This window comes from Balearica regulorum, chromosome 2, assembly GCF_011004875.1.
Source record: "Balearica regulorum gibbericeps isolate bBalReg1 chromosome 2, bBalReg1.pri, whole genome shotgun sequence".
NCBI classification, from domain to species: Eukaryota; Metazoa; Chordata; class Aves; order Gruiformes; family Gruidae; genus Balearica; species Balearica regulorum.
Window position 1 is genome coordinate 142,529,468 of NC_046185.1, and position 11,097 is coordinate 142,540,564.

The following is an 11,097-nucleotide window of genomic DNA, read 5'->3' on the forward strand; positions in this document are numbered from 1 at the left end:
ATATTCTTCTTGTGTACTATGGGGACTTTATCCCCTTCTACAGTAGGTTAAAGTTTTGATTGGGTAGGGCCAGCTCTATTAGTAGACCCCCCCGAGTTAACCAACCAGGTGGCCTTTGCTAAATGTGTACCCCAATGTTTGAGAGTCCCACCTCTCATTGCTCTCAGTGTAGTCTTTTGCAGTCCATTGTATTGTTCGATTTTCCCTGAGGCTGGTGCATGATAGGGGATGTGATACACTTACTCAATGCCATGCTCTTTGGCTCAGGTGTCTATGAGGTTGTTTTGGAAGTGAGTCCCATTGTTTGACTCAATTCTTTCTGGGGTGCCATGTTGCCACAAGACTCACTTTTCAAGGCCCAGGACAGTGTTCCAGGAGGTGGCATGGGGCACAGGATATGTTTCCAGCCATCTGGTGGTTGCTTCCACCACTGTAAGCACACATTGCTTGCCTTGGCGGGTTTGTGGGAGCATGATATAATTAATCTGCCAGGCCTCCCCATATTTATATTTCAGCCATTGTCCTCCATACCACAGAGGCTTGCTTGCTTGCAGTGCATGTTTCACATTCATGGATAACCTATGGGATAGCATCCACGGTCAAATCTAGCCCTTGACCATGAGCCCAACTATATGTTGTATCTCTTCCTTGATGGCATTAGGGTACACTGCGCACCAGTGTTCACCAGAGCCTTGTACTCCTGTGGATCTGACGTGCCAGGCAATTGAATCCACACAGTCCAATAAACCCGGTTGTTCCTTTCCTCCACCTGTCTGGGGAACTGCCTGCTGGAAACTAGAGCAGCATTTTTCCTGAAAGAATCCCCTTCTGTGATTGATTGTTTTTCCTTGCAACTCATGTACTCATGCCTCTAGGATTGATGTAGGTTTTCCATCCTACTTCCTCATATCCTCTCCATGATCATGCAGGTGAAACCACAGGGTGCCTCAGGGTGTCTACCCTCTACATCCTCTCTCTTGAGCAAAGGAATGCTTACTCCTAATAGACGAGATATTAGTACATACAGGTGGGGGAACTGAACATATTCTCTTTGAGTTGCTGGACCTTCCAGGACAGTTTCTCCACATCTGAGACAAGGGAAGAAGAGAGACTTTCTTCATATTGCCAGAGTCGGCCTGCCACTTCATCCACCATTGGTGCCTCTTCACCATTCCAGTCTATCACTGCCAATGAGTTGGCATACGATGGTGCGCTCTGTACAAACTTCCACCACATGGGTCACGTGCACTGGATTTCATCCGGATCTGTGGGTAACTGCGCATTGTCCAGATCATAATAAACCATCTCCCACACAGCTAATTCCCTCATGTACTGGATACCCCTCTCCATGGTGGTCCACTTGCCTGGATGACATACAACATTTTCACTGAAGGGATACCTTTCCCTCATGCCTCACAGAAGTCACCTCCAGAGGCTGAAGGCTTTTGCCTTTTTTTCCAATTGCTTTGTCAATGCCCCCTTCCCTAGACAGGGATCCCAGCTGTTTGGCTTCTCTACCCCTAATTCCAGGCTACTGGCCCTGTTATCCCAGCATCAGAGCAGCCAGGTAATGATGTGCTCACCTGGATGGCAGCTGAAATCTTTTTGCATATCTCGCAGTTCACTCAGGGACAGGGATCAGGTAATTATCTCTGGTTCTGCCTCTTCCTGCTGTTACCGTGACAGTCCTGGTTCATCATCACCCCTTACTAAGCAAACTGATTTTTTTGTGTATTATTTCATCCGTGTAGGGGCAACTGATACCAGCATGGGTTGGGGTTTTTTTTGGTTCAGCTGCAGTCACCAGGGTTGGAGTAGCCACAGTGCCTGCCTGTTGCCAGGGTGTGAGTAGACACAGTGCCTGCCAATCTGTTTTCCCTCTCTCCCCCCTGATGGTGCTGTCTGCTATCAAGCGGTATTTGGTAGATACTGGCCAGGGCCCAGCACAGGGTGGTAAGTTGTGCCTCTTTGGAATAGCCTCAGCATTTTCCTTTCAAATATTCTATCACTTTATCAGGCTCCTGTAGTTGTTCAGGAGTGAAGTTCCAAACCATTGGAGTTGAGAAGTTCTCTAAACACCTGCCCATATTCTCCCACATGCCATACCACCCATGGCTGTCTAGACTAGTGGCAGATCTCTGGGTGGTATTCTTAAAAAACAGTTTTTTGTAACCCTAAACAGGATTTGAAACACATTCAGGAGACCTAGCAATAGGAGCATGCAGGCTTGAACATCCCAAGGATATTCAAAATTCTGGAAAGTTGTTGTAACTAGCCTGAAGGAAAAAGGGGAGGAAGAAGAGTGGGATAAAGTATCCCCCCGTCTTACCCATGGATTGGGTGCGATTATTAATAAATTCTGAGAGATGTCATCCAAGGTACGGGTATGACAGCAACGCCACATACAAATACCAGCTTAACTTCATGACCAGTGATGTTATCATATCATAAGTCGATATTACACAGTATAGCGAAATGAGAATCCTGACCCCTCTCTCAGACGTGATGAACAGCACCGCAGGAAATACATACAGCAAGTAAAGATTTACATAACACAACCACATGAAGAAACAAAACATCACTGTGACCAGTGACTGATTAACATAATAAATGCATATAACAAATTTGCTTTAACACACTGTGGTCAGATCTGTTATCTCAACCCTTCAAGCCCCATGTTGGGTGTCCAAAAGGACTGTCCTGGTTTAGATCCAGCCAGTAATTAAATACCATGAGGCCATTCGCTCACTCCTCACCCCCGGTGGGATGGGTAGCAGAATTGGAAGAAAAAGATAAAAATTGTGGGTTGGGATAAGGCCAGTTTAATAGGACAACAGAGGAAGAGGAAAATAACACCACCACCCCTAAAAAAATATACAAAATGGGTGATACACAATGCAATTTGCTCACCGCTCAGAACCCAATGCCCAGCCCATCTCCAAGCAGCGATCCCTCCTCCCTGGCCAGCCCCCTCCCCTTATATACTGAGCATGACACCATATGGTACGAAATATCCCTTTTGCTAGTTTGGGTCAGCTGTCCTAGCTGTGTCCCCTCCCCAGCTTCTTGAGAAAATTAACTCTATCCCAGCCAAAAACCAGAGCAGATGAAGATTCTCCTTAGCCGTGCTTCTGTTGTTAATGTATATACAAAAACATTTTTATTGCCTTCTACAGCAGTAGCCAGATTAAGTCCTAGTTGGGCTCTGGCCCTTCTAATTTTCTCCCTGCATAACCTCACGACATCCTTGTAGTGCTCCTGAGTTGCCCGCCCCATCTTCCAAAGGTCATAAACTCTCCTTTTTTAGCCCTGAGTTCCAGCCAAAGCTCTCTGTTCAGCCAGGCCAGTCTTCTTCCCTGCCAGCTTGTCTTTCGGCACATGAGGATGGCCTGCTCCTGCGCTTTTAAGATTTCCTTCTTGAAGACTGTCCAGCCTTCCTGGACTCCTTTGCCCTTCAGGACTGCCTCCCAAGGGACCCTGTCAACCAGGCCCCTAAACAGGCCAAAGTCTGCCCTCCACAAGTCCAAGGTGGCAGTTCTGCTGACCCCCATCCTTACTTCTCCAAGAATCAAAAACTCCATCATTTCATGATTGCTATACCCAAGACAGCCTCCAACCATCACATCCCCCACAAGTCCTGCTCTGTTCACAAACAACAGACCCAGCGGGGCGCCTTCCCTAGTTGGCTCCCTCACCAGCTGTGTCAGGAAGTTATCCTCCACACACTCCAGGAACCTCCTGGACTGCTTCCTCTCTGCTGTATTGTATTTCCAGCAGACGTCTGGTAAGTTGAAGTCCCCCATGAGAACAATGGCTAGTGATTGCAAGACTTCTCTGAGCTGCTTATAGAATATTTCATCTGACTCTTCATCCTAGCTGGGTGGTCTATAACAGACTCCCACCATGGTATCTGCTTTGTCTGCGTTCCCTCTGATTCTTACCCATAAATGCTAAACTCCATCACCACCATCATTAAGCTCTAGACAATCAAAACACGTTCTAACATACAGGGCAACCCCACCGCCTCTTCTTCCTTGCCTATCCCTTCTGAAGAGGGGATCCATTGCATCATTCCATCCATTGCAGCACTCCAGTTATGCAAGTCATCCCACCATGTTTCCATGATTGCAACTACATCACAGTTTTCCTGCTGCACAATGGTTTCCAGCTCCTCCTGTTTGTTACCCATGCTGCATGCATTGGTGCAGATACACTTCAGCTACTGATCCCGCCACCTTTTCTGGGGGAGAAGCCCTAATTCCTACATGGCCCTTCTGAGGTGCTTCCATGGTTTCTAACACATCAATAAGCCTTGTGTCTTTGCTGCCACATGGACCTTCATCCCCTACCTCCACCGAGATGGCAGACTGGAGGACCTCGCTACCACACTGTCCCTGAAACACTGGCATGTTGCCCCCAGGCTTATCTCTATGGAGCCTGGTTTTATCCCCCTTCAAATCTATTTTAAAGCTCTTTCAATGAGCCCTGCTAACTCCTGTGTGCAGATCCTTTTCCCCAGGTGTAGCCTGTCTGTCACACACAGGCCTGGTATCATGTAAACTGACCCATGATCAAAAACACCAGAATTCTGCTGGTGACACCAGGCTCAGACGTATTGATCTACTGGCTCTTCCTGCATCTTCCCTCATCATTCCCTGCAACTGAAAGGACAGAAGAACGCTACTTGTGCTCCTGATCCCTTAACCAGTTGTCCCAAGGCCATGAAGTCTCTCTTGCTTGCCCTCAGATTTCTTGTTGCACCTTCATTGCTGCTGACTTGAAAAAAAAAAATCAGTAATGGATAACAATCTGAGGGCCGTATCAAGGTAGGAAGCCGCCTCTTCACATTTTTAACCCAGGCCCCAGGGAGGCAGCAGAGTTCCCTAAGAAGTGAGTCTGGTCTGTATATTGCGTCTTCTGTCCCTTTTAGAAGGGAGTCTCCTATGAGAATGACCTGTCTTTTTTTTTTTTTCCTTTATGGGATAGGTTTTGATGCAGGGTGGAGGCCGACTTAACCTCAGTGACACCTCCAAGCTAGATGAACCACCATCCTCATTATTGTTTGGTTCCACTTGCAGAGCCTCATACCTATTTACGCAAGGGCACCTGGGAAGGTGGAGTAGTCACAGAGCAGATGTGCCTGCTGTGCCGGGCAGGAACTTGTTGCCACTGACCCCTATCCCTTAAGTCACTATGTTCAGCCAGGCAGAGAGAGGATAGGGAATCCTCCATATCATGCATCCTGTAAGTTCTTCAGGTATGTCAAAACGGTAAGCACAAGACACTGGGAAACTCCCTTAAGTAGGGAAAATCCCCAAGAGATTTAGTGACGTTTTCTCCAACACAGAAGCCTGCATATCGGAACTATTTTATACATAATTAATGATACACTGCCTCAGTTGTCATGATGTAATATTTAAACTACATTAACTTATCATCAAAGAATAATGTTACTATACTGCAGACTGTGTGCAAGCATTGATTCCTAGGTGCAAGTTTAGGCACCAACATAAAACTTACTTTTAGAGAATTCATTTTGGCCCCTCGTCTTCCTTGTCAGTACAGAACTGAACAAGAACAGTTACAAGAGGAACTCGACAGACAACACTGTCATGCAGCTGCTCTGTAAAGCCACCCGAGCCAGGAAGGATCCCAGGCATTCAGCAGAGAGGCCCTTCTATTTCCCTGCTGTAATCCATTTACAACCTGTTACCGTATTTTTATTGCAATTATCCTTCAACAGTCAAGAGTTCAGAATTTATGTGCTTTAAAATATGAATCACAGCAAAACCACTAAATGAAAATCTCTCTTAAGCAACTCCAACAAAATCACTTAAAGAAAATTCAAGGATACTAGCAGTACTACAAAGTAGCTTTAGGTCAAAAGTGTTTGTCTTATCTAAAACCATGGTGATCCTCTTGTTTGGAAAACAGGATAGTTAAGGATACACATAAATGTGAATTTGAAATGTTACTCTATATAATATATGAGACATTTGCAACTTCTGAAAATTACTTTCAATTACTAAAAACAAGAATACAGGAAGAGGATCGGAGAAATAACAAGGTCTCCCTCAGACCACCTCTGCACACCAATAAGAGAAAACTCTGGCCAATTTTACAGATACTTACTTAATTTCTTTCTGTTTCCATAGTACAATTTAAGGTATGTGAGACTAAAAATAAAGAAGCATAAAGTAAGGACTGTACTGTTAACAAAGCACAGAGGGTAAAGGGAGTTCAGAAAACATTTTAAAAAAGACAACAGAGCAACTGACTGGTATCTATCTTTCTCCAAAATGATTTTTAAACTAATAAACTGAAGATATTCTGCTATGGCTATACTTACTTTTTGAGATGAGACATATAAATAGATACGTATGTATAAAAACATAAATTAAGACAGCTTGGAATGAAAAACATGCTATTTCACTGATCCTAGAGAAGGCAATCTAATATTCCTCAGAAAAAAAAATAATCAGAGAATCACAGAATGGTTTGGGTTAGAAGGAAGCTTTAAAGATATCACATCCAACCCTCCTACCATGGGCAGGAACATCTTTCACTAGATCACAGGTTGCTCAAAGCCCATCCAACCTGACCCTGAACACTTCTGATGGTGTGGCATCCACAACTTCTCTGGGCAACCTGTTCTAGTGTTTCACCGCCCCCATCATGAAAAATTTCTTCCTTATTTCCAATCTAAATCTACCCTCTTTCAGTTTATAACCATTGCTCCTTGTCCTGTCACTACAGGCCCTGGTAAAAAGGCACTCCATCTTTCTTGTAAGCCTTCTTCATATACTGAAAAACTGCAACAAGGTATCTCTAGAGCCTTCTCTTCTCCAGGGGAAAACAACCCCAACTCTCTCAGCCTGTCCCCATAGGAAAGGTGCTCCAGCCCTCTGATCAGCTTCGTGGCCCTCCTATGGACTCTCTCCAACAGCTCCATGTCTCTCCTGTACTGAGGCCCCCAGAGCTGGACGCAGTACTCCAGGTGGGGTCTCATGAGAGCAGAGTAGAGGGGCAGGATCACCTGCTGGACATGCTTCTTTCTATGCAGCGCAGGATGGTGTTGGCTTTCTGGGCTGCAAGCGCACATTGCTGGCTCATGTCCAATTTTTTGTCCACCACTATCCTCAAGTCCTTCTCTGCAGGGCTGTTCTTAATCCCTTCATCCCCCAGTTTGTATTGATATTGGGGATTGCCCCAGCCCAGGTGGAGGACCTTGTGCTTGGCCTTCCACAATAGCACACAAAGACCATTTTTACTGGTTCCACTTTAAATCTGGAAGACATTTAGCAGTTCTGAAGAAAACTAGCAGGTTTTTAAACACTAGGCTGAGTTCTCCAGCTTGAACTTTTAACGTAATATAATCTTGCATGAAAAAATATCCTTTGCCCCTAAAATTTACACATATGTGTGATTTCAATAATGCTCAATGGAAAAGTATGTGACGTATTTTGGGAGGAGGGAGGGAAAGCAGTAAAACTCTTTGATGATAGTGGTGTTGAAAACACAACTTTCCCTATCATTTTGAACATTTCAGAATTTCCACAGGGCTGCTTTTCAAGCAAAACAGATCTCTCTTTGCTATGTATCATTATCAATTATGCAAATACAGTAATGTGATTAGAAACATAACTGGTTCAGCACACATATTTATAACCCTCAGCTTCTCAATTTTTTTTCTTAATGACATGAGTCACCTTACCAAAAGCAACAAAATTTCAGTAGTGACAACTTCAAGTTTTCAGATTCCAAAGTGAAGTTAATTAACTAGTCAGGTAACGGTAACTACATGACATCTAAACAGCAGAGCTAAAACAAAAAACAAACCAAACTACACATACACAAAACAAGAAAACTAAAAAAAAAACCCCACGAAAAATTAAAAAACCCATCCCACTAAAAAAAAAAATCACCACAAACCTTGCTAATCAAACTAGTTAACAATTAATAAACAACATATAACATATATGGACATATAACAAACAGATGTGTGTAAACTTACATACAATATATAACTAGGTCTAGGAATGTCTCCATCTTTTTTCAATAAGCCTAATCATGTACTTACATATGTACATAACTAGTCCTACCTAGATGTGTATGGTACAAGTAAAAATTAGAGGGACTGCATAAAACTTACTTGCTTAATTTTTGTCTTTTAGCTATTGATACTATTATTATTATAATAGTGCCACTGTTTTTGGTTTTCTTTTTTAATTAATTTTCATTCATAATATTCTGCTGATGCATATATATTTACATATATATGCAGATAGAGCACCACCGACATTTAGCTTTTTAGTAGATTTCTAGTAATATTTTTATTCAGGAATAATATATTGTATTATTAAAATATTTTATTATTTTAAGGACTAAACTAAAATTTGTTAAAGAAGGAATTGCTTGAGTACAGGACCACAGAAAGCCTTGGACTTAAAGTTTCCAGAAGCCCCTTCTGTAATTTGGTCTCTTATTTGTAAGGATAGCCATTTAGTAGTTCCATGTCCAGGAAAAAAAAAAAGTTGCTATAAATTCTACCGCATCACTTCTGTGTAGACACCTCAATTAAGTAAGTCACATGTTCTTAGAAGTTGAAAAATGCTGTTGCTTTCCATATGACTAAAGCCTTTCTTTTTTTTTTTTTTTTCATGGAAGAGTATTTTTCCACTGTACCCAAGAGAGATTAAAGAGAAACTAATCAACCACATTTCATATTGAAAAGCAAAAGACATGAAAGTAAGGATAAAACACATATACATGTACGGAAGACACAGTCTCTTCTCATTGTTAACCTCTACAGGTAATAATTCTCTCAAAAGCGGTCTCTCTCTTTATGGAACGTACTTAAATTACAGTACTCCTATTGATGTTATGCCTACAACTAAAACACCATCTCTGGAATTGGTAAGCACAGAAATGCACTCAAAAAAGAGCTCATTACAAAGAAGAAAGCGCAATCAACAATACTTAGATTGCATTGACCCCCCTCCATCATTACAATTTAAGCTGTAGTATTAGGGCCCTACTCTGCAGAGCATGTTTTTGTGACTCCACATTTCTTCTGCGTACTACCTGATCTGTAAATAAAAGACAGACTGAGCAGTCATGAATTGTCAAGGTTCTTCACTCTTAAAAGTCGCCCAATCTCCAGAACGTGTTTAGACATGCCTGGGAGAGTGACACTGCTACCTACATAAAACTGTTACAGTATCAAAACTCAATTTTTTTCTCTGAGAAAAAAATAAAATTAAAACACAAGATCGCGAGCGTTCAGTTTCATTGAAGACAGACTGTTCAGGACGCGTTACCCAGCCTGGAAGCAAGGTTACGCTGTCATAGCTCACCCAGCAGCACATGCTCCCGCTCTGGCCGATCGCACTTTTTCCTTTTTGCCCTCAAGGCAAAATTTCTAGGCTGCGAACAAGGCGGGCACGAGCTCAACAGCTGGAGCTGGCCGAAGCGAGGCCAGCGGGCAGCTCCAAACTTTCCGACGGTCCCGGCCGAGGGAGCCCCGCTGCCGCCAGGCCCCCCACCCGGCCGGTTTCCGGGCGAGACCCCCTCCGCCGTCCGCCACCGCGGGGCGCGGCGCCTGGCTAGAGCCTGGGCCGGAGGCGGCCTCTCTCCCCCCCATGAACAACCCACCCCAGCGGCCCACCGCCTCCCGCCATTACGCTTCCCCACAGCCCCCCTGCCCGGGGGCCGTCCCCACACCAGCAGCGCCGCCGCACCCGGGAACGGTCAGCCTCGAAAACCTGCGGCTTGTTTACCTCGGCACGCCGGGGCTACCCTCTGCTCTCACGTCCTCCCCTCCGCTCCCCTCGCCTGCCAACCGCGACGAGGAGCTGAGCGCCCCTGGAGCCGCCTCCCGCCCCGCCACACCCGCGATGCGAGGGGCTGCCGACGCCCAGATATGCAAAGTCTCCCCGTTGCGCCCGCGGCCGGACTCGCCTCGCCTTGCCTTCTCGCAGCCCCGCGGACCCCGCCCGAGCCTCCCCAGGCGGCGCCGGGATCGCCGCCAGCGCCGCGGGGCACTCACCGGCTCCTCACAGGGGCTCTCCCCGGCCCATCGCGGCGCCTCCGCGCCCGCCACCCAGCGCCTCCATTTGCTCAGCGGTCGCTCCTCTCTCCCTCTCCCCGGCTCCGCTCCGGATACGGCGCCCCCTGGAGCGCCCGCTCCGCCGGGGCCGTCACTCGGCGGCTGAAACGGTAGGGAGTGCCCGCCCGGCGGCGAGGCTCCCTCTGCGCGGGCAGGGCGTTGCGGCTGCCGCCGTCTCAGCTGCCCCTTTGTTCGGCGGCGGCTCCTGGCGGCGTGGCGGCGCTGACAGCTGCCGGCGATGCTCCCCGGGCCCGGGCGGCTGCTTCACCTCAGCGCTGCCCTGCCTGCCGGCAGCACCTCATACTCCCCGCCCGCAGCCCAGTCTCTCTCCCTCTTTCTCCGCCCGCGATCAACAACCGGCGGCGGCACCAGCAGAAGTTGAGGCCGCCGACCCGGAAACTCATCGGCAGCTGAGGCCCGCGGGGCTCCGAACGGGAAGCGGATCCGCCGAGCCGGGGGAGGGAGCGGGGCGGGGATGGGGCGGAGCGGGACGCGTCTCGGGCGCGGGGCCTGGGTGCCGGGCGCGGCAAGAGGATGCGGCGGGGGAGACGGCCTCCGGCACCACCAAGGAAGGCAAGGGAGGGAGTGAGCGGGGTCGGGGCGCTGCCCCTCACCCTGGTGGGACGGTCCCTAGGGCGTGGAAGCCGTTCCCGCTTCGCGGTGCCGCGGTGTGAGCCTCCGTCCGGGATGTTGCTGCCCGGCCGGCTCCTGGGCGCGACTGGGAAAGTTCGGGGGGAGCGTTTCCCAGCTGTGGGGCGCGGAGCGGCGGGGTGGGTGCCGCCGGGGAGGGAGGTGCCGGCGATGCACGGCCGCTTCCCTCCTGTCGTGCTCCTCTGTTGCCGTCCGGCTCCCTCCGTGGCGGCGGTCTCTCCGTGCCGGGAGGAGGCTGAGGCCGCCGCGGCTCCTTGTGCGGAGTCTGCTGTAGGCGGGGCGGCCTCTGTGGCGGGGGTGGCGTGGCCGTGTGTCCCCGCGGGGCGGCGGGAGCCGCC

At 47.8% G+C, this 11,097-nt stretch overlaps 1 protein-coding gene across 5 annotated transcripts in view; it reads right to left on the reverse strand.

Annotated features, from left to right (window-relative positions):
- Positions 1-10,553, reverse strand: part of ANKIB1 (ankyrin repeat and IBR domain containing 1) — a 104,697-nt gene extending 94,144 nt beyond the window's left edge. For 2 of the 5 annotated variants that reach the window (XM_075746190.1, XM_075746188.1), the window contains exon 1: positions 10,049-10,553. The gene's annotated coding sequence lies outside the window, so the exon portion shown is untranslated. Of the gene's footprint in view, positions 1-9,779; positions 9,861-10,048 lie in introns of those variants that run through there. The other 3 variants (XM_075746192.1, XM_075746191.1, XM_075746189.1) reach the window with 2 other exon arrangements.
- Positions 10,554-11,097: the final 544 nt, after the last annotated feature.